Here is a 26,896-nt window from a genome sequence, read left to right as displayed (position 1 = left end):
AGAGCTTTCACACTGCTCTGTTCTGGCAGAAGTGCTGCAATTTATTTCAGTGGTAACAAAAAAAAGTAGATGATGGAACAAGTAACCTTTTTAACCTGCACTGGGTTTCTGTTTAAATCTGGCTCTTCTTCTCCATGTATATCTGTCTACAGAGGTGCATTTCATAAATGCATTTATCTCAGTGGCAGGTTCTTTTCTCACTTCTCAAGGAAGTTGTTCCAGAATATGCTGCATTTCCTGTGTTGAACACTGCGTCTCTTTAGTATATTATAACTGTCCCCAAATACTGATCTCTCTGAACTGCAAAATGGATCTGTGTATCTTGAGAATGTAATTCTGTTGGCCTCAACCCCGTATTAAGACACAGGATTTTGCCTGCCTTGACATACTGCCTTCTTTTTCTTAATGTCCTACTTCGTTTTCATCCAGTGTGGTGTGGAGTTCCAGGAATCAGAGAAGGGGATCTCTATATGTAAGCTGGCACATGAGGTTTCTTTAGGCAGGCAAACAAAGGGAGATCTGTGCTGGAGCAGATGGGAAATACAGCTCAGAGGTTCAGTAGCAGGGAAGCTGAGCAGCAAACAGTGATGGGTGTGTGGGCATTGCCCAGGGTGTTGTCCAGCTCTGCTGTGCTGGAGGGTGCTGACTGGATCCATTACAACCTTCGAGATGATATCAAAGACTAAATGGCTGCTCTCTTTCTCCAGGAAGGGAAGAATATCTTGATTCATAGAATTTTGAGGAAGCAGAGTGTCATGGTTTTGTGATTTTCAGTTATTGGTATTCCACATCATAACATCATGTAGTGGATGATCCTGATTTTCAGAAGAGAAGGACTACTACATTCCCCACGGTACTTTGCTCCTCTGTTACCATTTTCCAGCCGGAGGGAAAAGATAAAAACTCGCAGTATAAAAACTTGCAGATCACGAGACCTCGTCCCTTTTTCCGCCGTCTCTTGTCTTGGCAGCACCTCGCTCTCCAGCCGTCTTATTGTCGGTAGTAGAGTAAGGCCTACCTTGATTTTGGGACAGTCTCTCTCTCTGCATTGGATTTATCAGCTTAAATTGTAATTATATTGTATTATAGTGTGTTGTTTTGCATTCCGATATCTTATTTAGTAAATTAGTTTGTTCCTCCTCAGATTGTTGTCGCTGTTCTTTGCTCTCAGGGCCATCTCCTTACCCTTTTCCCCTTTCCCCTTTTCCCGGGGTGTGGGCCCGTGGGTCCCCCGTCCCCTTTGTCACAGAATCGGGCCGAACGCCCGTAAACCGTTGACACAGAGTTACAAAAATTCTTCACATAAATCTTTCAGTGTCCTTTAGATGCCTGCAGTGGTGGCCAGGGGCAATCTGCAGTTGTTTGCTACTCACCCTATAGAAAGGAAAGAGCATGTGTACTGGATATGTACACAGGAGGGCTCTCTTAAAATTCGTATAGCAAACCAATTTTACTACCCTTCCAAAAAAAATATATTAAAAATTAAGAGGATATTGCGTGGTGTTTTAACCTTGTAATAACAATTGATGTTATTTGCTTATATCTTAACTGACATTTCCATTATTTCCAAGCCTTCTTTTCTAACCATAAAGTATGTTTAAGAAGTGTGAGGTCCATCAGGTCCAGGCTTTGGCACCATTCCAAGGGGCTGGCTTTTAATAAGCACATCAAATGCTTGAGAAGTTTGTCGTGCTCTAAGCTTGGATTCCCCGGTGACAGTGCTTGAGGGAATCCTGCATTGCTGTGAGCCTGAAAGCCTCTGTTTTGTTCTGCTCGTGAGCAGTTTCTTCAAATTACATGCAGACAGAAGGTCCCAGAAACAGAAAAGAGGACATATTGTTCTTGACTGAAGTGCAGGGACTTTGATGGCACTAAAAGGTGACTATAAAGGTTGAGATCTATGAAATGGGGAAACAGAAACAAACTTGTTTGTGCTTATCAATAGTTTGCTTTTATAAAGGAAACTTTTAGGTAAAGGTTTTTGTCTCCAGCATTGAAGTCAGTTACATAACGTTAACATTTAGTTTCTTTTGCATGATCTGGAATCTCTAAAAATATCTGTTGGGTTTTTACTTTTTAGGAAAGCATCACTGTCAGAGAGGTGTATTTTCCTTCTTGAAATGAATGTGGGTGTATGTGAATATGTAATGCAATTAATTACCCACAGTGGATGACATTTCTTTACAGTGCTGAAATAGCAGTCAATTATCAGTCTAAAATAGCTTGACGTTCTAGCCTTCAAACAAATGGAGAACAATATGGATTTTGTGTGTGATGACTGTACTCTGTGAAATTCTTTCCCCTGCATTCGTTTCCTCTTTCATGTTATTACAGCAAATAGCAGAATGTTATAGGGAATTTTACATAGGCTTGATGCATAGCCCCAGGAGATGGGAATAGTTTAGTTTCCTTTAACAGGTTCTAGAGGAGGAGCTAAGAATTGTGTTTCTTAGTTTATTTGGTAATGGAAGAACAGAAAAACTGGCAGAATAAGTTACTTCTGCGGCTCAGTGTTTCAGACCGAGATTAAACCCTAAATGTTCCATATTGCACTGAGTGAGTATGCACAGAACATTAATTGTTTTAGCATTATGCAGGCAATGGTAGAAGTTTGCAGCCAGAGTGGTCAACTGTAGAAGGGCTTTCCTTGCTGTTTAGGGAGGTGTTTGGCAGTCATGCACAGAGGAGTTTTGGCTTTGTGCTCTGCTATAGGACTGGCATCGCGATCCACCATTTTGTCAGTCTTGGAGTGTTTGCCAAGTAAAGGATGTGTGTTTATTCAAGAGAGTTAGGATTGCTGGTGATTCTGTTAGGAGGCTGTTCAAATTCCAGCCTTTGCTAGAAGATGTTTATACTTGTGCTACTGTGTTGGTTTTTTTTCTTACAGATTTCAATACATGACTTACATGCTGCTATGTAGTCATAATTAGGTTTTGATATATATGGCATTTTGCCTTTCTTAGCTTTTGAATTTTTGTCCTCATCTGTGATGGGCAATTGTACTGTGTATTGTTTTCATAAACTTGTCATATTGAATCTTCAAAAATGGTTGTAGACATTTTGCTTCACATTATTGGGTTTTTCTGGCTTTTTTTGTGCGTGTACGTGCATTTCTGTTGTTCCTCCCCCAACTCTAATTGCTACTCTTTTGTACGTTGGAGGATGTGGTAAGGGAAAGTTAGTTTTGGTTGTTTTCCCTACAACCATTGGATCCTACCGACCTCTGGATACCTACTGATTATCATTCAAACTCTGCCTGTTATCTTAAATTAACTTCTTCTTACGGCATTTACAACTCTGATGTATTTCTAGAGAAAACTCCTTCCTTCTTGCTTTAGTTTAACTACTTTACAGTATCTGAAATTTCTGTGCTGTTGTCCCACAGTGTGCTGAACAGAAACACACACAATGATTTTGGCTGGCATTGGGTTATCCTGCTCCAGAACCCAAAGCAGCAGCTCTGTACCTCAGCTGACAAGCCTTGCTGAAAGCATATGGTCGTGCTAATGCAACTGCACTGCTTGTAGGATGTGAGATGGTGTCTCTGTGCTGGAGACACAGCAGTAGCATAAGGATGTGTTCTCAGTGAAAATAATAAGGCCAGTAACAGAAGGAAGATGTTTGCTTCCTTTCTTGCTACATTGCCTTTTAAAAGCCAAGATACATCATGCTTATTAATCCTTCCCTGCAGTTTAAGGAGTAGTGGTATGGCCAAACTGGTGTTTCACAGCTGAATTTGGACTCTCAATAACCGAAATCGTTCACTGAACAATGCCTAAAGCTGTGAGCACACAGCAGTTAAAGCTGCCCCAAAGTCCATAGATCACATCCAGTGCATTCTTGTTACTCACGACAACATACATAAGCAGAACATCTTTAGCTGCCACAAGATCACTCTGTTCTCTTCCAAAGCAGAGGCTTGTGTTGCTTGTGTGCTGCCACCCACTCAGCTAGGAATCTGTTTCTCCGTTGTTGTTTTTTCCTTCTTTCTCTTTTAAAATGTAGTGTCTGCCACTCGTGAAAATGCCCAGTCAGGGGCTGTTTCAACACAACTAACAGTTGAAACTCTCTCATCTAGGGGTGCCTGCTTAAGGGATAGATGAAGAAGATAGAATTTGTTCCCAATTTCTGGATCATAGTCTTTGATTCCTGTTATGAGTAAAACCCAGACCCTCAGGCCTCCCACAGCTTGGGGCGTTCAGCTTCTGTAATAGATGCAGCTGACAGCTGAAAATTTCCTGGAGTTCATTCATTTGGACAGTAAAAATGCTTAAGATAGTCTTACTTCACACTGTTCAGAATTCCAAGAATCAAAGAAAGTGCATTATTCTTCTAAAGAGTTGTTCATTGCATGAGACGTGGGTTCGGCTTCGTTTGCTCGCAAACTTGACGCAGATCAGAGGGAATGTGCAGAATCTATTTAAAATGTTTTCAAGAGAGTAAAGGAGAACAAAATCAGATGCATGAAAAACACATACAGATGCATAACCGTCTTTCTGCTTGAGAGGTTACTCAGATTCTTTGCTGGATTTTCATGTGGACTTTAATGTTCTTCTATTGCTATTTCGCTAACTGTGGTATTGTGAGCTCTCAGACTATCTAAAAGTCTTGGGAAAACCAGGAAAGGATGACTTCAATATCTCAACGTGGTAGGCTGATTTATGTGGAAAAACACAGATCTGCTATGTCAGATTTGTATGCTATTATAATAAGTAATACTGCTAAAATATTTTTCTAAGGTATTTTAGAAAGTCACACAGTTGCTACAGTGTATTTTAAGCTATTGTTATTGAGTGCTAAATAAAATGTCCTCGCGTACAGCAGGCTGTGGTGAGGCATGAAATCAACACAGTTCCGGGGCATTTCATTTTCACATTCTTTGTGAAGGGGAAAATAGGTAATGCTATCAAACAGCAAGTGTTTCATTGACAAGTTGGAAGTGCCAACGTAGACTTAGAAAAGATCTGTGGTTCACTGGCTTGCGAGCGAAGAAATTCAATATTGCTAAACATACTTTTTATTCCTTGTTACCCTTTACTTACCGTCAACAACTTTCTTTGGCCACAGGCATCATCAGAAGGCTGTTGCTCAGGGACTGCTACTTGGAAACATTATTGTATCTTAAAAAAAAAAAAATGTTAATACATGACTCTAGATGAAAATATGTATGGGAGTGCAGACATTTGCTAGGTGTTAGTATAGAAACAGTACAATGTATTAAATTTTTAATGACACTGAAAATTTGTTATTATTCTAACTGTTGGCAGAAGACAGTATGCTAGTTTTAAGATTTAATGAGTCAACCACATTAATGGTTTGCCAAAGAGTAGAAATTCTGAGCATCATTCTGAGATGTGGAGACCTGTGCACAATGCTTCTTTTGATGTCTTCTAGGCAAGTCATTAAAAACACGTTCAGAGTTCTGAAAAGGCCTTACCATTTTGAAATATTATTTTCCTGGTCTTCACATTGCCTGTTTTCTGGCTGCTAGCCACTGAGACTGTTAAGAATCCTCCTTGAGCATAGCAAATCTGTTGCATTTATTTTTCTGTTATCAAACTATATGTAGGTGATTGGAAACTACAGGGTAAAACTAATGGGAAATATGTTTTTGCCCTGCCATCTTTCCCCCTCAAATTAATGGCAGTACTACAGTAAGACAAGGCTTCAGACGTATAACATTACAATCTAGAGAAGTAGACTTTGTTCTTTTTTCTTAGAAATGGCAGATTTCATAATGCAAATATGACCTAAATGCAGAATCTAGATGAAGAATATTTTCTCTTTTATGCACTGTGATAGAACCATTAATGGTAGTTGTTCTACTTTAATTTGTATGATGCTTGGGTAGAATTGTGGTTTGCTGACCCATACAAAAGATTTACTTTCACCTAGAAGAAAGTTCTGAATCTTTGATGATAATTAAAAAATCAGAAGAATATGGTTTACTGCTGAAATGCCTAGGCATTCTTGTACAAAATAATTATTAACCTATATATTGTACTGAAGACATCTAAGGTGACTCTCTACATTCTAGTACTCTTTTAATATTTAATGCTAAAGGGTTAAAGGTTTGTCATTCTAGTTCTGTCTTGGTAACATACCCTTCAGACAGCAGAGGTTCTATGAAGAATCTATGAAGAGGAGAAACAGCAGGCTGAAGTCTAGGCTTATCAGAGGTTCCGCAGCTTCACTACAGTGTAGCTCCCCAAGTTCTCTGACCTTACAGAAGCGTTTGAAAAGTACTTAAGTTCTCATAGTATTTTTATCCCCGTGCTTCACTTTTTGCACTGCTGAGACTGTTTCCCACCTCCACTGTGACGCACATCCTTATCCTATCTGGTCCTTGACATCATGCTGTTACCATTCAACATCTCACACATGCTGTGTTACTCCAGAGTAATGAACCTGTCATCCATCAGAGCAGCCTGGAGGTGCATGTAAGATTAGTCTCTGTGCTCACAAACAACTTTTGAGTTGATCTTATCACCTTTGAAATAACCTCACGCAGCAGTTGCTAAAGTCACACCTTGGAATTTGGGGACAGTTCTTGGCCTTGATGCTTTTAGGAAGAATGATTAAGTGCCTTGGAAAGGTGCAAAGTGTCGTTAGTTTTCGGATGGGATCCACCAAAGTTGAAAGGCGTTTTGTTGTACTTCCCACAGTATTACCTTGGAGGTGATTAAGTAAATGCCCTGTTCTTGTCTGAGATATGCAAGATCACATTAGTAATGAAAATAGGAGAGTGATTTATTTCAGTTGCAGAAAGAACCAACTTTCTTATCAGAAGTAAGATTTACAGAAGCCTATAAATCATATCCTAGCCATTTACCTAGTGTCTGTTTCACACTGGTAATTTCAATTACAGCACACAGTCATTTGATGGGTTTTGGATGCACCATTTAAAGTTAAGTTTCCTCAGAGGCTGAATCCAAACCCTTCTGAGAGCAGCACAGCCCACACTGCATCATGATGAGAAGGACAGACTAGAAACGCTTGTGAAAGCAGATGGCTCAGTGGGCTGTGGTCGATTTGTAGGCATGCGGCTCATGTGAGCATGAAGTATTTATTTCACTCAGGAACTATTCTTGTTTAAATACTCTTACATAGGTATTGTCTTTAAGTGCCGCAGTTCCTATCATGTTTCCTGTAATTACCATGAATCTGATTGAGCAAAACTCCTAAACTCATTAGTACAATTGGGGATTTCTGCTCAGAGAGCTGTTTTCAGGCACAGCTGTCATGGTAGCTAAAATTAATTCAGATAAAGTGACAGAAGTGCCTTGCTACTGGCCCAGATTAGGTACACTGATATCTTCTCCTGCCAAGGTGAGCTTGTAACCTCTGGATCTGAAGTCACTGAAACTCTAGGGAAATACTTCGTATGAAAAATTTAATTACTCTTACTTAGAACTGGAAATAAGTCAAACTTAAAGCACTTAGGAAAACAGTAGAATAGTAAGTATTTTAGCAACAGTAAGTGTTTTGGAAAAGATTTAGCTCAGAAAGCAGAAAAAGGTTCATCTAATGTGGGTAGATATAGGCAATTTCACCTCTCGTGTCCCTCCCTTTACCTTGACCTTCCTTCCCCACCAACATCCAAGCATTAGGTAAAATGGAATCCAGATACAGGTTTGAGTTTTTCCAAAAAAGTGCAGAAAATAAAATCCTATTCTAACTTTGTCTCTTCATTTCAAAATTCAGAGGTATTATGGAAGAACTTAGACATAGTTTGGTTATATTAACTAGGTATCAGTTCCGAGTGTCAAACCTGTTTCTTGTTCTCCTGGAAGTCTGGAATATTCTGTTTCTTCCCTGATGGATATACAGTTAATTTAGCACAAACTGTCACAACAGAAAGTTTCACACAACTTTGTTGCTTGCAAGGGTTGACATTTTCCACCCAACCTGATCACTCTGAGCGTTATTTTGAAATGTTTCAGAAGCAATTCAGTTTTGAATTTTGGGGAATTAAATGGAGGAAAGGGGAGAGATAAGCTTTTCCATTTATTATTTTTATTAGGTCATGCATGTGCTAAAACACTGGAACTGAGAGATCTTAGCAGAGCTTACTTCCAAAACTGCTCAATTCTGTGGCCTACAAATGTGCTTCTGACACTATTCAGACCATTTTTTCCTAACCTTTTTCAGACTATAGTCCATATACAAAATATTTTGAATAGCATGTTATTACCAAGTTTACAAAGTTATTTGATGTTAACTATTTAAGAATTGATTCATTGATTTTTTTTTTTTTTATGAGGAGTGCCACAGGCAAATTTGCAGAATGAATGAATTTGGAAAAATGCTTATTTTTCTCAACAGTGGATTCTGTGTAATGAGCGATACAAAATCACTACACTGAATAATTACAAATAACCAAAATAACGTGAAGGGTGCTTGTTTTGAAGTGAGAGTTCTGCATTGATCAGGTCTCAACAGCGTGATGTAGCTTTGGACAGTGGTGCTCCTCTGAGGAGACTGTGACTGCTAGACCTAAGGCTTCTTTACGTCCTTTTCAAACATCAGACCTCCCTCCTTGTCTGTACGTCTGTGTCATGTTCCCTAAACTGTATCCGTGGAACTGCTCATCTTTTTGTCTCATTCATCTGCTAAGAAACTACAACTTACGTCTCCAATTAAATGTGAGTTGTTCAGTTTGCCTTGTAAGCATTGTGGTATCTGGTTTGAAGGGAAGGCAGAAGAAGGTGTTGAAAAATTGAATGTTCTTGTCTCCAGGCTCCTTGAAGTCCTGCAGCTCGTTGCCATCTCTGTGCTGAGGGTTTTCTACCTGCTTGGTCAAACTCTAGCTGATGGGAGGCATTGAGTCTGCCAGAGCAGAAGTGAGCACCTGTAGAGGGAGAAGAGAACGGACCCATTAAAGGAAAGAAAAGAGTAGACAATTGTCATTTACCAAAATTAGGTAATAACTGAACTACATCATAACAACAAGGGTTAGGTACTGCAACGATGTGCTCTTGTATTACTTGCCTTGTTCAGAGTTACTTCACTGCACTCCGAAAAGCATCTATAATTTCTATTTTGATAAAACAGTAAAAAAAAGTCTAACGTAACTAGCCTTAGCAAAGGTCTTTTCCTTTTAGCTTACTGACATTTGAGACTTGTTCAAGTCTCATAGATTGGCAGTTCCAAATCTTGCTTTGCTTGTAGGATCCAAATTACTAAACCTAGCTGTGTCAGAATTAAAATTCTATATGAAGCTATAGTAATTTGTCAAGAAGGGACCTATCACAGCCTGTTATTGTTGAGTCGAGGAGATAACACTTCCTTTGCACTTTCACATGTTCCCTTTGTTTTAGTGATGAACTTTCCAAAATGAGGTGGCTAATTCTGACAAGGGGAAAAGCTTTTCTGGCACAAGAAATTTAAACTGAAATACTCTGGCTGCAGCTAAATTCTTTGGAAAGATGATGGTTATATTTGGAGAAATACTGGACTCCCTCCTTAATACATTTGATCGGTGTAATCCCCTAGAAGTTTCCAGGGGTGAGGAAGCTTTCTAATGCACTTCTTCAAAGTCTTGTCTCTGTTAAAATTACTATGCGAAGATAAGACTGCACACATCCAGGAGGTGGAAAATTATAAAGTAAAGACACCTAAGGGAAGTTTTTTACTTTTTATTCAGTTAAAATATACAGCTGTATACCTGGCATTTGTGAACATTTTGAATGCTGTCTCTCTTAAGTCATGTGCAGAAAGTGCACGAGGGATGTTTTTGGTAGAGTTTTTTAAGCACCATAAGGCTAAAACCGAGCACTTAAATATTCAACTAGCTAGGTTTATAATACATACTTAGCTAGTTATGAAGTGCTGGCATATCATTACTTGACAACAAGTAGGCAGCACTCCTTGCAAGATAGTCTGTTAAGGTTACAGAAGACTTTTGAAATGAATTGCATGTATAAGCTGCAAGTCCCAGATGTCTTGTGTGCGGGGACGATTCTGCTGCCGCTACCTGTGTCGTGTTCATTTTGTGAAATGACTTGCAGCCATTGAGATTCAGATTCATTTTTTTTTCATTTTTCATTTTCATTAATCACAGTATTGACATAATTGAACAGGAAACCCCTAATAATATGAGCAACCATTATACTGAGCAGGAATGGTAAAAAAAAAAATGAAGGTGAATACTATTATCCTACGTGGAAGGAAGTGTGATGATTTCAGTTTTCTCCATGGAAGTAAAATGTGCCTGTCCTGCCTGTGATTAGCACATAGCAAATGCAGTGGTTCAATTTAAACCAAACTACTGAAGTGTAATTGCAATTTTACACATTGTAACACTATTTAATGCAATGTAATTTGGCTCCAAAGAAAATAAAGGCAGTAAATTTGGCCAGAGGGTTACAATTCTATCATCTTCCAGTATGATACAAGTTATAACATTTGTTAATAGTAATAAAATGTATAGGGTTTCTTACATAAAATTAGAATTATGAGGTTTCTTATATAAACTTTTTTTTTCATGTTATGTAAAACAATGCTCTCTATTTTAATATATAATAAGATGTGGACAAATTCTAAGGCTTTTCGCTTCTTAAGTAAAAAACAGCCAAGATGACAGTTGGAGATAGCCATATTTTTCATTTATCAGCATAACCTCTTCTTTATCTATGTTGCTGTTGAAAATAACCAGATGAAGAAACCCATGGAATCTTAGCAGTGTTCAGATGGTTTTTTGTTTCAAATAAATGAACTTTTCTCCCTCTCAAGCTGTCTTTTGATAATGTTTTGAGTACTTTCCAATATTTGCTCTTTTCAGCTTATGGAATCATTTCTTCTAGTATCAAGGGAGGATGGACTTTATCAAAGGTATGAAGGTGCATTTGTCATAGACATGCATACTAGAGTGGTTGTTTAGGCTTATTGAACTTTAAACATAGAACAAGATGGAAACATTCGCACTGTGCTTTCATGTAGATTTTTTTTTTGAATTTTATTCTGAGATTCTGGCAGCAATACACTGGGACAAACATTTCTGGTAGTATTTTGGTACTTCTTGGAAACTGAAATAGAGATTACCAAAATCTTGTGAAAGCTTCTTAGACATTTTATTTAAAAATAGATGTTGAAAAGAACATTCCCAATTTTAGCCAAATGATTCATCTTCTTGAAGTGAGGTATTGGCGCCAGTACTCTGTTTGCTCACCTGCTTATGCGTCTATAGCTGAGCCTCGCGTTTCCTGTTGTTGACATGCACGTATAGCTTCTATAGCTGGCATGTATATCTCCTTAGTTTTGCCCTCTTTGTATTTCCTTTTTTTTTTTCCTAACAATTCCTCTAACTTTTTATTTTCTATGGAATTCTTTCAAATGTGACTGCTTTCATCAACTGGATTTCTGAATTCCTGGTGGCATAGTGAACACTCAGTCATTCCAGCACCACTGAAAAGTGTTTCTATTTACTAGCGGGCAATATACGGAAATACTGAAGTGAAATAATGCTGGAAGTTACTGCAACAATTTTTATTTTATTTTTTAATCTGTGAGAGTACTGATGTCACAGGTACCAAGCTGAGGAACTGTTTCTAATAATGCTTCCTATTCTACGATGTCAGCCCCAGATGTTAGAGGTAGATGTTGGTGGTATGGCAGCAGAGGTTGACCCTTCCTGCCCATATCCCATTCCATGTTGTTGCCATATGGCAGGTGGCAGCAGAGGGGCAGTCTGACACAATGGCACCTGACATGGAAGGATGTATGGAGCAAAGGTGTAAACATGGCACCCACTGACATTCATCAATGCTTGTGCAGTGTTTGCAGAGACCAAGCCGTGGATGTGAGGCAGTGGGTGGTGCATTTCAGCAACAAGGCTGTCACAGCAGCTGTGAAGCAGGAGGTCACCTCTGCTGGTGCAGTTTTTTATGAATGTGGCATTCAGGCTCTTGTTCATTGCTGGTGAAAATGCATAGCTAATGGTAGTGACTATGTTGGAGAATAGTGTTTTGTAGCTGAGAATTTGCTCTACCAAGTTGTGTTTTTGCACTTTTTGTAACTGTTGTAATTTCTATGGAAATGAATAAGAGGCATTACTTTCAGAGCAACCTACACGTTTTCCCAGAGGTGCTACCACCGTGGCTGTGTGGCTCAGCTGCAGCTGGCGGTTGTACCCTCAGAACCGGCTGTGTCCGGCACCAGGCGGCCCTGGCCTCTCCTCGCAGACAGCCCTGCTGCTAACACCTGCCCCCCTCCCCTTGGGAGAACCTCCTCCTTCAGAGAAACGGTGTTTGCTTTTTTTCTGTGTTTGTATGTTGCTGGAAATGACACATAGGGCACAAATACCCGCAGAAATATCACAGCAGTCTTTGTTCCCATCTTCCTGTTGTGCGTTACTTTCATCTCTCCATGGGGCCTGCTGCGGGAACCCGCTTTTTTTTCACGTTTCTGTCTGTTTTCTTGCTCTAGGCATCTTCTCACTGAGAGAAAGTGGGTGCATTTAAGTGTTTCTGTGACTGACAGTTGGCATATTTATTTTCTGCTACCTTTCTGGTGAAGATGCCCTTTTAAGGTTGTTGCAGAAAAGAATGAGAAAAATAGCATTACTCTATAGGATTGTCAGTGGTTGTTATTTACTGCTGGGGTAGCAGCAGGGCCAAACGTGCTGGATGTATCTCCAACTTACAGAAGGACTCAGAGCTTGTCCAGAAGAGCACAGAAATCATGTAACTAGTGCAATTATATACTGGAAATTAAAATAGCACAGGGTGAATTTATCATCTGTACTTCTTTTGATGTGGAGATAGAAAACACAAAGGTTTCCAGGTGAGTGAAAATATCTGCTGGAGTGCAAACTTACTCAGTAATAAAAAATACAAAAGCAAAGACAGACATGTATTGCAGTTGCTGTGCATACGTATGTCATTCTTCCTCTCTCTCTGTCGTGGGGGTGGTGGTGATCCACAGCACAACCAGGCCTACCTGAAAATAGATATCTAAACTGCTTAAAAAGTCACTAACTTCAGGCAATGTGCAGTGTTTGCCACAGCTTTCATACAGAGGAATGTTTCTGAAAGTTTATCATGACAAAAAACATCCAATAAGAATTCATTAAATATTATAATATCAAGTTCATTAATAAATTTGTTTTAAACAATAGCACATTTTACAATAAGTTGTTTTTTTTTTTTTGAAATGGCTTCAGCATCTAATACATATTCCTTTTTGCAAGGAACAGCTTCTGCAAAACATCCATTTTCTGATTTGAAAAATAAACACAATAAAGATATTCATCTATTGCTTCAATTTGTTGGGAGACGGAGCTGTTAAAGTGAAGAGAAAGTATGTTGCTGAATAACAAGAAGCGCACATTAATCTTTCCCAGGAGCTGGAGTTGCAGCCAATCACAGTTATCAAAGGATGACTTCAGTGTGTTTCCTGGAGGTGAAAAACAACCTAGCAGGAAGTCCTTACAGTTTAAAAAAAAAAAAAGTAAAGGCTTTAAAATTATTTTTTGTTTATTTGGCAAAACTGCACATGCCAAATTGGCATTTTTCAAATATGTTCTTAGATGAAGGGGATAAAAGATGGCATTTCTAACAGAGCTGTTATTTCTCTTAAGTCTTCATCTGGTATATAAATAGGTATTATTTGGTTTTACCCTGTATAAAGGATATCTTGCCCTATTAGCGATTCATTTAATTCTGCTGGCTAATGCTGAGGATTTTGTATTTATTTTCAACTTAAATCAAGTTGGGACAGGCAAGTAAAATTCTTTGAATTTTAAAGCTTTCGTTAATATATTATAAAAACCTGAAGACTGTGTGTGTATATGAGTGAGTGGGTGTATATGTATCTATTTATATGCATGTATCTGTTTTACCTTGGATATTACTTAACAGTGCTGATAGAAGGCTTAGGAACTTGGCTGCTGCTAAGAGGCAGTTCTACCTGTCAGATGGACAGATATTAATGTGCTTGCTGGAAAAGCTATAGATCTTATTCCTGGAAATGTCATGGAATTGAAAGAAAAAATTATTCTGTGGTGCATTGTGTGAGTCGTTTCAAGAGAAGGATAAACTAGAAAGTCATGATACGCACCAATAATAATACAATTACTGCTTTCAAGTCCTTGTAAGTGACTTTTTTACTTTGTTTTAGGCTTTTGCTTTTATTATATGAGGTCTTCTCCAAAAGTAGTGCCTCCTATTTTGTTATCTTGGCCCACAAAGTCAGAAGTGGATGTTGCTGATAAGGCAGTAGAGGTTGAACATTCCCACCAATATTCCATTCCATTTTGTTGCTGTATGACAGACAACAGCAGAGCAACAGTCTGACAAAATGGCATCAGACATAAAAGTGCATGAAGCAAAGGTATGTCATTGAATTATTCCATGTGGAAAAAAATGGCACCCACTGACATTCATCGATGCTTGGTGAACATTTATGGAGACCAAACAGTGGATGTGAGCACAATGAGGCGGTGGCTGGTTTATTTTAGCAATGGTGATAGTGGGTCATCTCTGCTAGTGCAGATTTTTATGAGCATGGTACACAGGCTCTTGTTCATCACCGGTGAAAGTTTATAGCTCATGGTGCTGGCTATGTTGAAAAGCAGCATCTTGTAGTTGAGAATTTGCTTTATCAAATAGTGTTATTGTTCTCTTTGCATCTATTGTATTTTCCATAAAAATACATAGGAAGTGTTACTTTCAGAGGTCTGTGCAGGATAACTTGAAGAAATTGGGGAAACCATTGTCCTTTATCTTTCAATTTTCTACCTTCTATCTTATTTAAAGTGAGAAGATTTTGAAGGTTAAACATTCTTCAGGGATGGAACTATTGATTATCACTAACTAGTATTAATCTTGTCTGGATTACAGCTTTTTGCATACAGATTTCTTGCGGGGAGAGAGAGTGCTAAGTCTCTGCAACCCTGTTTCTTAATTTCCTTATATTATATTATTCATTATAACTGTTATCTTAAGATAACAGTTTTGCAAGAGGGGGAAGGTGCAAACCCTTCTGCACCATTTGCTACCATCTAAGCAATGATACATCAAATGAGAGAGGGTAGATGTGAATCGTAAGGTGACAAGCAAGCAAAAGCATCCATTAGGATGAAGGTAGTGGGCTGCCTGTAACCCACAGCCACAATTTGAGGGTCTAATTATCTTATTAGAACAGGCTGAAAAACTGTCTGAGGCCAGCTGGAAAAAATACCATGTTTAATTTGCTTGTATAGCTAGTTTGAAAACAAATTCTTAAATGCACACCAAAAGAGGCAGCTTAGACCAATTGTTAGCTAAAATGATGTCCAAGGGCTGGCATGACACTGAGCTATGAGTTTCCTTGCCATGTACAGCTGTTAGGAGGAGGGGACTGCCAGTGTAGTGCTCCTCTGTCACTTCTTTCTACAAAGGGAAGAAAACCCAGCTTAGTATAGCATTCACAGAGCCTCTGACCCCGCAGAATTGTCCAGAGGAGCAATGACTTATTACAGTCACTTTACCAGAGACATTTCTTTTGCTTTGCTAAATTTACAAACACTTCATTTATTTATTTAAACATAAATCGTTGCATTTGTTTCCCTCTGTTGTGGTGCTTTTGCATGGAACAACATCACTGGCCTTGCAGAGTCACCATCCTGTCCTCATTTAAACTCCGCTTAAAGAACTGCTGTCTTCATGATGCCACTAAGTAACTTGTAATTGTCAGGACAATTTAGAGTAACTGAATTTTTCAATCAGTGACTGTAAATGTTTCTGTCAAACACAACAACCTTGAATTGTTGCCGTCTGCCATCTGCGTACTTTGAATCTACATTCTCACCTGATGAAAGTATCTCTCATGGCTTGGCAGGGCTGAAGGAATTGGATAGTTGCTTCTGCAGTGTTCGATGGAACATTCACTCCCCTTCTTCCCCAAGATTTTGGTGGAAGCCACAAGTTGCAGTCTGCATTAACAGCTTTGGATCACTTAGCATCTTGGACACAATCACTACTTCTGTGCTGTTGATGGTAGCAAAATGTATTTTCAGTCTTGTCAAGTGCTTCATTTCTGGCAAGCCTTTGATGAAATGTAGAGATGAGACGGAGATCTCCCTCTTAATTATTGAATAGTTCACCGGTTTGTCCTCAGAAGTTTTTGCTTTTTGCCACTGATGACCTGTGGTGGTTGAGATAAAAACACAAAGCCTGTCAAAAGGAATCTGCTTCACCATCAGGAGGGTGGATGCTCTTGTGTTTGCTGCCTGCTGGTGCGTGGCATTGCCAACTAGAAGACTTTATACTTCTAGAGTGCTGTATTTGTGCCTCTCTAGTTACCCAAGAGTGAGGTCACTCAGTTCATTAATGATTTATATTTATATAGTCCATTCTTCAGAGGGCTTCCGAGGCTGCTGGCAAATTTATTTCTGCACCAGAAACTAACTGAAACAGATTGTCAGTGATTTCTCTATAGATTCAGGAGATCGTTACAAGAAACTTCTCTCTTCCCGCTCTACGCTTGGGTGTATGTTAGAGTTAAGCATAATTAATCCATGAGGCTTGTGCTCTCTGTGCACTTTGCAATGTGAGTTTCCTCAGGAAGGAGTTTCTCAGGCTTTTCTGTGCTCTTTTTTCTTCCACTTTTAAGTTCTGTTGACTGTTTTGCAAGTAAGTAGCAAGTCTTTTACACATGTGGAGCAGGATCCTACTCCACAGGCGATTTTATAGCTTCTCATCTATATCAGCCTGTAGCACAGAATTCAATTTAGAACAAATAAAGTTGATGGAATCTGGTCACATAGTATTGGAAGTAACAATTTTTCTAATTGTTCAGAAATAGTGTGGTATATACTCAGGAATTATTTTTTAAGCCATCCAACAGTTTTTTTATTTGCATTTTAAATGGGCAGAAAAGAACAGAAGAAATTTTACCTTCAAAATCCATGAAAAAAGAATCTTGCAGCAGTTGATTACCTGCCTTATCATTTAAAGTAGTGCAAGAGAAACTATAATATATTTTCTTTTGGACATTAGAATTCTAATTTGTACAGTGAAGAAAATTAAAGATATCAGTCTTGGCAGTGAAATGAAGAAATAGTAATGTTTTACATTTTTCACTTCTAGAGTGTGTTAAAAACATTTGTAATTGTGGTCCTTAGGAAAGAGTTATGTTGCTTTAAAAGAAAAAAACACTTGTATGTAGAAGCTGTGCAGAACAGAGGCTTCAGCTGCTCAGGGATGGGTTGAATTCTCCTTTATTTCTTAAATTTATTTCTTAAATTCTGCCAGTGAAAGTATAGCTGAACACTTCAATAAAGCGTACTTTGATTCACACTGGAGTAACCTTCCGTGGTTGAGGTTAGCCAAATGTGAAGAGCTCTGCTGGAGGGTTAGTCTCCTAGAGCCAGGAGTTCTCTCTAATATCTCTAACACAGTACATCACAGGTAAAACCATGGTTTTATTTTTATTTAGCTGCTGTTAAGCATCAGTTAAGGTAAAACTGCAGCACTCTCTGCTTATGTACAGTGTTGCTGTGCATTAATGCTTTACAAAAAGGTACCCATTCCTTAATGTACTTATTCCTTACTGCAATGCCATCAAGCTCCAGTACACTCCAGCTAAGTTTTCCCTTCTGCATGCCTCATCAGCAGTCAGGTGGCATAGGCCAAACAGTCTCATTTACCCATCTGCATGTCCCCATGTCTTTAGATGCAGTGGTCCTGCTTTCTTGTGCAAATGGAATTAACCTTCACTGCCCCTCACTGTGCTGCAGTGAATTGAGAGAGTGCAGAGGTGAGCAGGGCATGCAGCTGCAAAGTGTGCGCAAGCAGGAGGTTGTTAGCCCTGCAAAATCTATGTTTTTCATATGAAGGCCTGGCAAGGTTTTCTGAGAAGGATGTTCCTGCTCCTGTTTGGGAGATCAAACTGCCTTCTCACTCTGACTGTTGCATGCATTTGAATTTTATGTGTATGATCTTTACTGGGGAGATAACTTTCTGATGGTGTCAGTCTGACCCAGTATATTGTCAACGGCAATGGTTCTGCAGGTCCAACAAGGTTAATTCAATTTTGCCGTATTTACTCATGTCATTTATTGGCTTGTTATAAAATAGGGTTGTACTTGAGAAAAAATAGGAATTTTTTCCTGGTTTTATTTCCTAAGCATGTACGTTACCTTCTGGATTTATTCTCCTCTGTTTTCACAAAATCACAGTGTAGCTAGGGTTGACAGGGACCTCTGGGTCCATCTGGTCAACTCCCTGTTCAAGCAGGGACACCCAGAGCAGGTGCCCAGGCCTGTGTCCAGGTCTCTTTTGGAGATCTCCAAGGAGGAGTCTCCACAGCATGTTGGCAGCCTGTGCCAGTGCTTGGTCACCTTCACAGTCAAAAATTGTTTCCTGGTATTTGTAGGGAGTCTCCTGTGTTCCAGTTTGTGCCCACTGCCTCTTGTCCTCTCACTGGGCACCACTGAAAAGAGCCTGACTCCATCTTAATACTCTTTCTTCTAGATTATTATCTGTCCTTGTAGGTATTATTGAGCCATACTGGCTTGTGGAATATGGCTGAAAGTCAGCTCAGATCCTTCCACTCAAACAGTTCAAACCCCAGACTTGGGGAAGGAAACAACGTTAGATGAACTGAACCTGCTATTTCAGCACATATAGGGAAAATGTCTGCTGCTAGACGAGCAAAGTTTTTCCACAGCTCTGTATCTGTGTATTTGCACACGCATCCATGAATGTTTGGGGTTTGTGCTCTTTCAGGATTTGGCCCCAGAGGGGCTAGAGAGTCAAACTCAAGTTTGGGTCAGTGATAAAAATGGAAGTGAGATCTCAAGAGGCCATTAATTCTCTTAGCTGTTAGCATCTGCTGACGCTATGAGATGCATTGCCAGAGATGGGAACACAAAGCAATGAAATAGTGTGATGTGCAACACAGAGCCATCTCAGTTTCAAAAATGGAGAAATAAACGTACTGGCGGCCACCAAGGAAATGTGTGATGTTCTTTGGTTTTGATTTTAGTTTACAAACTAAATTTAGGTATCAAAATTTATTACAAGTTATTAGTAAAGCTTGTATCTTATTACTAAATTGTTTCCTAAACCTGACTATGCCAGAAGTGCTTTTCTGAGATCTGCTGCTTTTCACAGCTAGCAACTCATGGCAAGATTTTATTGAGTAAGTAGTCTGAAAAAATGTATTGATTTTCTATATTTTTATAGGTGTGTAAAATAATTAATTTGTGTGTGATTGTTACTTTAATAAAATTGATTTGAGAATCACAATTTTTGAACAGGCTAACACTGTTTCGAGTGTAGAATGATCTTCCAGGTTCTACAGAAAACATGCACTTCATAGAGGGGTCATCTTCCTTGTGATAAGAAACACAGAGTCACAGCTTTCAGTATTTAAACAGAAAGATATCTCTGTGTTCTACTGCTTTTTTTTTTTTTTTTATAAGGAGTTGTTAACATTGGCTTTCTCTGTTTGATGAAAAATAATTTTTTAAATTCTCCTTTAAATTCAAAGGTTCCTTTGTGTTGGAAAGAAAGTATTGTGAGTAATGATGGTTATATTTACCTATGTGATACTATTATTCTCCTCTTGGAATAGATAGCTTTACTCAGCTACCCTGAGAAGTAGAAATATGCTCGTAGTAAAACAGAATTTGTTGATATGAATGGGTATTTATAGATAGGGGTGGAAGGTAGAGGAGAGCCCTTTGCTGATACGAATATTTGGTAGTTTGGCATGCTAACTTGCCTGCTCGTCTTGTGCTGCATGGCAAAATAACAGCTCTCTGGACTTTGAACAACTATAGTCTGAGAAGCTGAAAATAAACCAGTTGATCAATTTACTACTTGTAAATCTAGCACTATGGTAGCTATTTTCAGGGAACTGCTTTTGTAATGGCCTCTTTCTGTTCTGAAGTTTTGTACTATTATTATTTCTTGAGGTAAAGTGTAGATTGTAAAATGCAGAATATAGTGCTCTCTGACCTCCAACAACAGCTTGAGAAACTGAAGCAACTTTTTCTTTCCAGATTTCCATTCTGGTTAGCGTTTTCATGGATACTGGGGCCTGACCTCATTGCTTTTGGGTGCTACTTATTACTGTGGGATACAGTGATGCAGGGTATGCATCTACTTAACTTTCTACACTAGAAATATATATTTCTAACATTGCACAGAATGTTATTGCTGCTTTAGAAATATGTGAGTAGAACAGTTTTCTGAAATAATCTTTCAAGGACCAAGTCTTACCTTCTAGTCTGTCTGCTGGAATTTCCTTTTCATCAAAATGTTTCCATATCCATCTGTATCCACTTTTTCCCCTGAGAGGACAAAAGAATGGTATTAAACATAAGGAGGACTTTTTTTTTTTATCTGCTGGAATGCTTCATGAACACCAACATTTTCTTTTCCTTGAACCCTGAGCAACAGAAGTCTGTGTTATACCTCGGAGTTCAGAGTACTCCAGATTCTGATTTTCAAGAACAATAAACTAGTTCAAAGACTGATCCATTGTTCGCATGCCTCAAAACCTTAACCAACTGAATGAAAACTGACTCCTCGTTATGCCAGCCATTTATAGATTTACTGCTCCCCTTGGGATGCATGCAAGGTAGTGAACCCACAGCTTGCTTACTGCAGGTGCATTGGGCTCATGGGGCCTGCTGTGCCACAGCCATCAGCATAAATAAGTCAGTTGCAGGAAGGTCAGGGAAACGTGAAATAAGCAGCCAGCTCCACTGGAAGCCTGTCTGCTCCAGCAGCTACATTATGTCTGCAGGACAGGGGTTGCAAGTCTGCTCTGGAAATGGATTTTGGTTGCATGCAGGATTTATGGATACAAACTAGCAGAGGTTTTTGGACTGAAAATTAATTACTGGTGGGAAGGAGGTGTTTTCTGATGAAAAATGAGTACATTTCTGCTTCTTTTGCTAGAACAATGTTGGCCTGATATCCTCTTGTAGGTTACAAACTTTCCATGCTCAAACTGATGCACATTTTCTTTTCATTACTGCATTTTGTGTCCATAATCAAGAGGGTAGTTCTGAGTTACTGTGTGGAACTTAGATCTGAAGCTGATGTGCATACATGAAATTTTTAACATCTGGAGTTCCTGCTTATTCACAGCTATCAGCAGGTTGAGAGTTTCACAGTTTGTCACTGTGTATAAGTACTTTTTTATTTTAATTTGGACTGATGAGCTCAGGATGTTTTCATGATGCTTTTTCATGTTCCATTCACACCTTGAATACATCTTGAGTGTTACAAGTAGTGTAGAGTCAGTCAGCTGAGCACTAATGTGTCATTTCTTAGGTTGATCTGACCCTGCCTCCACCTCCATTTGTATTTTCTATAGGATCAGCACTGATTTCCAGTATTCATGTTCTGGCATTCTGAGAGCAACCACCAGCACTCAGCCTATGATCTTCAGCAGCAGCTGAATACTGAGGCTGAGTCCCACAGTCTAATGCCCACAAGCTGATGGCAAGCTCTTCTTTTTGGATTGCTGATGGCCAAACAGCATACTTATCCCTCTCTCATCAGTTGGAGCATCATTCTTGTGGCCTTGTGGACAAAAAGGCCAATGGTGTTCTGGAGTGCATTAAAAAGAGTGTAGCCAGCAGGTCAAGGGAGGTGATCTGCCCCCTCTACTCTACCCTGATGAGGCCACATTTAGACTACTGTGTTCAGTTTTGGGCTCCCCAATTCAAAAAAGAGAGGGATCTCCTTGAAGGTGTCCAGTGGAGGGCCACAAAGATGATAAAGGACCTGGAGCATCTCCTATGTGAGTAAAGACTGAGTAACCTGGGTCTGTTCAGCTTAGGGAAAAGAAGACTGAGAGGAGATCTGATAAATATTTATAAATATCTAAAGGGAGATGGGAGGCAAATGGATGAGGCTCTTCTCGGTGATGTGCAGCGATAGGACAAGGAGTAATGGCCTAAAGCCTGTACGTAGGAAGTTCCATACTAACATGTGACAGAGCTGCTTTTATAGTAAGGGTGATTGAGCACTGGAACAGGTTGCCCAGAGAGGTTGTGGAGTCTCCTTCTGTGGAGATATTCAAGACCTGTCTATACACCTACCTGTGTGACCTATTGTAGTGTACCTGCATTAGCAGGAGGATTGGACTTGAGGATCTCTTGAGGTCCCTTCCAACCCCTGCAATTCTGTGATTCTGCTGATTCCCTTATCACATTGTTCCTACGAAGTTCTCTTATTTTATATGCCTGAGGATATAAGTCATTGTGTGAATGAATATAAGAAATGCTATTTAATAGAGTGTGAGAATAGGATAGATGCTATAAAATGTCTGTCTGATACTCGGTTATTTTTAGTTGTATGCAAATGGAAACTAACAGTCATAGAATGGCATAGGTTGGAAGGGACCTTCAGGATCATGAAGTTCCAACCCCCTTGCCACAGGCAGGATTGCGAGCTGCTAGATCGAGTACTAGATCAGATTGCCCACGGCACCATCCAGCCTGGCCTTAAACACCTCCGGGGATGGAGCATTCATAACCTCTCTGGGCAGCCTGTTCCAGCACCACAGTACTCTGAGTAAAAAAAAATAAAATCCCTGTGACATTAAATCTAAATCTCCCTTTCTTTAGTTTAAAACCATTCTTCCTTATCCTGCCACTATCTATCCCTGTAAAAAGTTGATTTCCTTCATGTTCATAAACTCCCTATAAGTATTGGAAGGCTGCAGTGAGGTCTCCCCACAGTCTTCTCTTTTCCAGGCTGAACAAGCTTAGTTCCTTCAGCCTGTCTTCACAGGAGAGGTGCTACAGCCCTTGGATCATCTTCATGGCCCTCCTATGAACCTTCTCCAAAAGCTCCACATCCTTCCAGTCTTGGGGCTCCAGACTTGGACATGGTACTCCAGCTGGGGCCTCATGAGAGCAGAGCAGAGGGGGACAATCACTTCCCTTGCCCTGCTGGACACCCCTCTTCTGATGTAACTCAGGATATCATTGGCCTTCCAAGCTGCAAGCACACTGCTGGCTCAAGTAAAGTTTTTTTTTGACCAGGACCCCTAAGTCCTCCTCAGCAGAGCTACTCTCAAGGAGTTCTTCTCCCAGTTTGCATGCATACTTGGGAGTACCTCAACCCAAGTAGAAAACCTTGCATTTTGCTTTGTTGAACCTCATTAAGTTCAGAAGGGCCCACCTTTCAAGTTTATCAAGGTCCGTCTGGATGCTGTCCCTTCCTTCTGCTTCGTCTACCGCACCGCTCAGCTTGGTGTCATCAGCAGACTTGCTGAGGGTGCACTCAATGCATTCAATCCCATCATCTATGTCACTGATAAAGATATTACACAGCACTGGTCCCAAGAGGGACACTTGAGGGACACACCGCTCATTACTGGCCTCCTGGACATAGAGCCATTGGCCACAACCCTCTGGTGGTGACCTTTCAACCAATTCCTTATCCACCGAATAGTCCACCCTTCAAATCTGTCTCTCTCCAATTTAGAGATAAGGATATGGTGGGGGACCATGTCCGAGGCCTTGCAGAAGTCCAGGTACATGACATCAGTTGCCTTCCCTTTGACCACCAATGCTGTCACTCCATCATAGAAGGCCACTAGAATGGTCAGGCATGACCTTCCCTTGGTGGAGCTGTGCTGGCTGTCTCGGATCATCTGCTCATCCCTCATGTGCTTTAACATGTCTTCCAGGAGGATCTGTTCCATTATCTTCCCAGGTACAGAGGTGGGGCTCACCAGCCTGTAGTTCCCCAGGTCCTCCTTCCTCCCTGTCTTGTAAGTGGGAGTGATGTTTCCCTTTTTCCAGTCACTGGAGACTTCATCTGACAGTCACAATGCCCTAATAAAAGTCAAAACACTTTTAAGTAAACTTCTACAGCATGGTTTTGTTTAAAATTACAAAGTAGTTTCAAACTTTTTCAATGCAAAACTACAAGCCTGGTGAAAACAAAGTAAAAATTTGTTAAAATACTAGTTCAGCTCTTTGTGCAAATTTACAATTTCTCTTCATCTGTTTAAAATTTTCTTCTTTCACAGTTTATTAGAATAGATTACTATGGTTTGATTTTTTGTAGTAAAAAAGTTTTTTATAAAAAAAAAAAAGTATTCCATGCTTTTTGCCAGAAGAGTATTTAGAACTCATTTGACATACTGTAGTTGGAGGAAAATCAGAGTTACAGTAAGTTCTCATTTTAATTTTTGGAAGTTGTTAGTTTGTCAGAAGGGATAACTGGAGTCAAATACCGCATTTTTATTTCAGCCAAAACTACAGTAAAAAGCATTGTCCTATTTTTCTTGGAAAAATAATTGATTTAGAATTGCAATTTATTGCTGTTTGGAAGGAAAAGTAAAAAAAAAAAAAGTTGCTATTTCAGTAGTTAGGGTAAAGAGAGAACATTTTGTATGAAACGCTCAGAGGGAAATCTGAGGCTAATGAAAATTTCTGTCATTGCAATATTTTTCTGTCTTTCTCTGGTTTGGTTGTTTTTGTTTTGTTTTGTTTTGTTTTTAACTACAAACATCCCAGACCATTTACAAAAGACACAGCAGGCAGGAATTGCTCAGCTTGTAAGAACCCCAAAAAGGGAGAAAGCAAAAAAATATACTCCTATTCTAATCTTGAAAAGGTGAATTAACATTTTTTCTTTCCCTCTTTTACCTTGACAGTGTGGGAGAAGAATGTTAACCACATGTCCTTAGCAGCGTATTCTGCTTTCTGATCACTTTCATTAAAGAAAAATCCCCATTTGAGAGAGAAAGGAAGACTGTGAAAATACAGAACATCACACCCTGTCTTAAAAAAGGTAAGGGAATGTTTTTCTGCTGATCCTGTAGTGCTGTTTTGTTTTTTTTCAGCACATTTTGTGCTGATCTCTGTAAGTGATATCTTCAGTTAACATTAAGTTGAAGTGAAAATGCAGATAATGATTGAATACTGAAGCGTGTATTTTAACCTGCATGCTCTAACTTATAAAACAGAAAAAGAACATTATCATATTAAAGGAAGAATGTAATGTATGTGTTACTGTACTCACAACTATTTTTTGTGTTGTTTTTGTGTATTTTTAGGGGAAAACAAACAAACACGTACTGCACATAACAGCAAATATTTCATTTCAACCACTGAAGTCATGCAAAGATGTATGTAGTCTCCAGTCTACTAAGCAACTCTCATTTTGCCAAGATAGATGTTTTGGCAAATACAGTGTGTTTGCAGATTGCTGCCACTGGGAATTAGAGCATTTAGGCTTTTAGAAGAACAGATCTGTACTATTTTCCTTTCTGCAGGGTTTTTGATTGATTGGTTATTTGTGAAATATTTATGCCTCTGCTTCCTTAGATGCTTCTGTTCTATTGAGTACTGGAAAAAGCTGAAAATATACTGAATTGTGCGTGTTTCCTCTGACAGTGCAATGACAGTAGCAAAGGGTTTTGTCCATTAAGATTATTTTATTGTCATTATTATCATAATTATTTTATTTTTGTTTTATTTTTTATTTATTTTTTGCCTGGGAAGAATTTTGGAATTGTGAATAATAGGTAATGACTTCTTCCTAGAGCATTCAGTTTGGAATGGGAGGCAAACATATTCATCAGTGACTTCATCTGTGAAGTCAGTGTGAGGGTAAGGCAGCACAAAAGCTATTGTGAATTTACTTTAGCTGTAGAGGCAACTACTGTCGAAATTTGTTGCAGGGCTCTGTCCATCTAGCATTCAACATGTGCTGTTAATGCACTCTGCGTTTCTGTAAAACTGGGTTCAGTGTTTACCTAATGTAGAGATGCTGTCTTTTTTTTTTTTTTACAAAAAATGTTGGCTCTGTTGTTCACAGTTACTCATGTTACTTGGAGAATCTGTCCTGTCTAACCAGTATTACTCTATAAATCGAAAAAGACTTTTGTCCTGACTTACTTGCGAATGTCGTGCTAAAATGTATGTTTAACTGCTGTGATATGTGGGAAGAGAATGAATGATAGGCAGATTCCATTGACAACTTTCCCAAAATGGTCAGTTGTTTTCTGTTAATGTAATACATGTAGAGTATTTTCTTATTTTTTCAAAACAGGAAGATGCAAATTGTGCTACTCTCAATGCAGGATGCTTCTTGTCTACTCTCTCTAACCTCATGTTTCCATGACAGTTGTGTCTAAGGACGATAGGTTCTGAGCTACCTTCTGTTCCCTTTTAATAGACTTCATTTGCCCATGCAATACAGCAGTTCTCGAATACCACATTTTTTCACTTTGCTAAGCCTCGGTACAATACACATTGCTTAACACATGAGTGTTCGAACAGCAGTATGAGAGCGGTTAGTTTTAGTACCATCTTCAGATTGGCTAATATGAATTTCATAAATGAAGTATGCAAGACATACATTTCTGTATAGTATTTGCATATATTTTTTGTTCCAAGAGAAGTAGAGCTAGCTTTTTTTTTCCCCACAGTATATCCAGTGTTCTTTCATAACCTGCCCACCCATGTCGTGTTGTTAGAATATTCTTTTTTGCTACAGAAAACAGAACCAAAACTTTAATGGGAAATAATTTGTACTATAAGTAGAGATTTTGGTTTATTCACATAACTTGTTTTGTTGTAAATGATTGGTAAATGCATTATTCAATTTTTAACAAGTTTATTGAGGTCCAGTATTTCATTAAATACATAGGTTGCTCCAGAAGTAATGCTGCTTATTTATTTCCATGGAAACTAAAACAGATACAAAGAGAACAATAACGCTGTTGGTTAGAGCAAATTCTCAGCTGCAAAACAGACTTTTTCAACATAGTCACCGCTGTTAGCTGTGTGTTTTTGCCATCAATGAACAAGAGCCTGCATGCCATGCTCATAATAATATGCACCAGCAGCTGTGACACACAACCGCAGCTGGTGAAATGCACCAACCACTGCATCACCATGCTAGCGTCATTGACTCATAGAATGGCT

At 39.2% G+C, this 26,896-nt stretch overlaps 1 protein-coding gene across 3 annotated transcripts in view; it reads left to right on the top strand.

Moving 5' to 3' along the window:
* KIAA1211 (KIAA1211 ortholog) overlaps window positions 1–26,896 on the top strand; it is a 114,147-nt gene that overhangs the window by 29,514 nt on the left and 57,737 nt on the right. For all 3 annotated transcript variants that reach the window (XM_021396084.1, XM_021396080.1, XM_021396082.1), the window contains exon 2: window positions 24,619–24,755. The gene's annotated coding sequence lies outside the window, so the exon portion shown is untranslated. The remainder of the gene's footprint in view (window positions 1–24,618; window positions 24,756–26,896) is intronic.

Source organism: Numida meleagris, chromosome 4 (genome assembly GCF_002078875.1).
Source record: "Numida meleagris isolate 19003 breed g44 Domestic line chromosome 4, NumMel1.0, whole genome shotgun sequence".
Taxonomy (NCBI): domain Eukaryota; kingdom Metazoa; phylum Chordata; class Aves; order Galliformes; family Numididae; genus Numida; species Numida meleagris.
The sequence above is the reverse complement of the archived record's forward strand: the minus strand, read 5'-3'. Positions and strand labels throughout refer to the sequence as shown.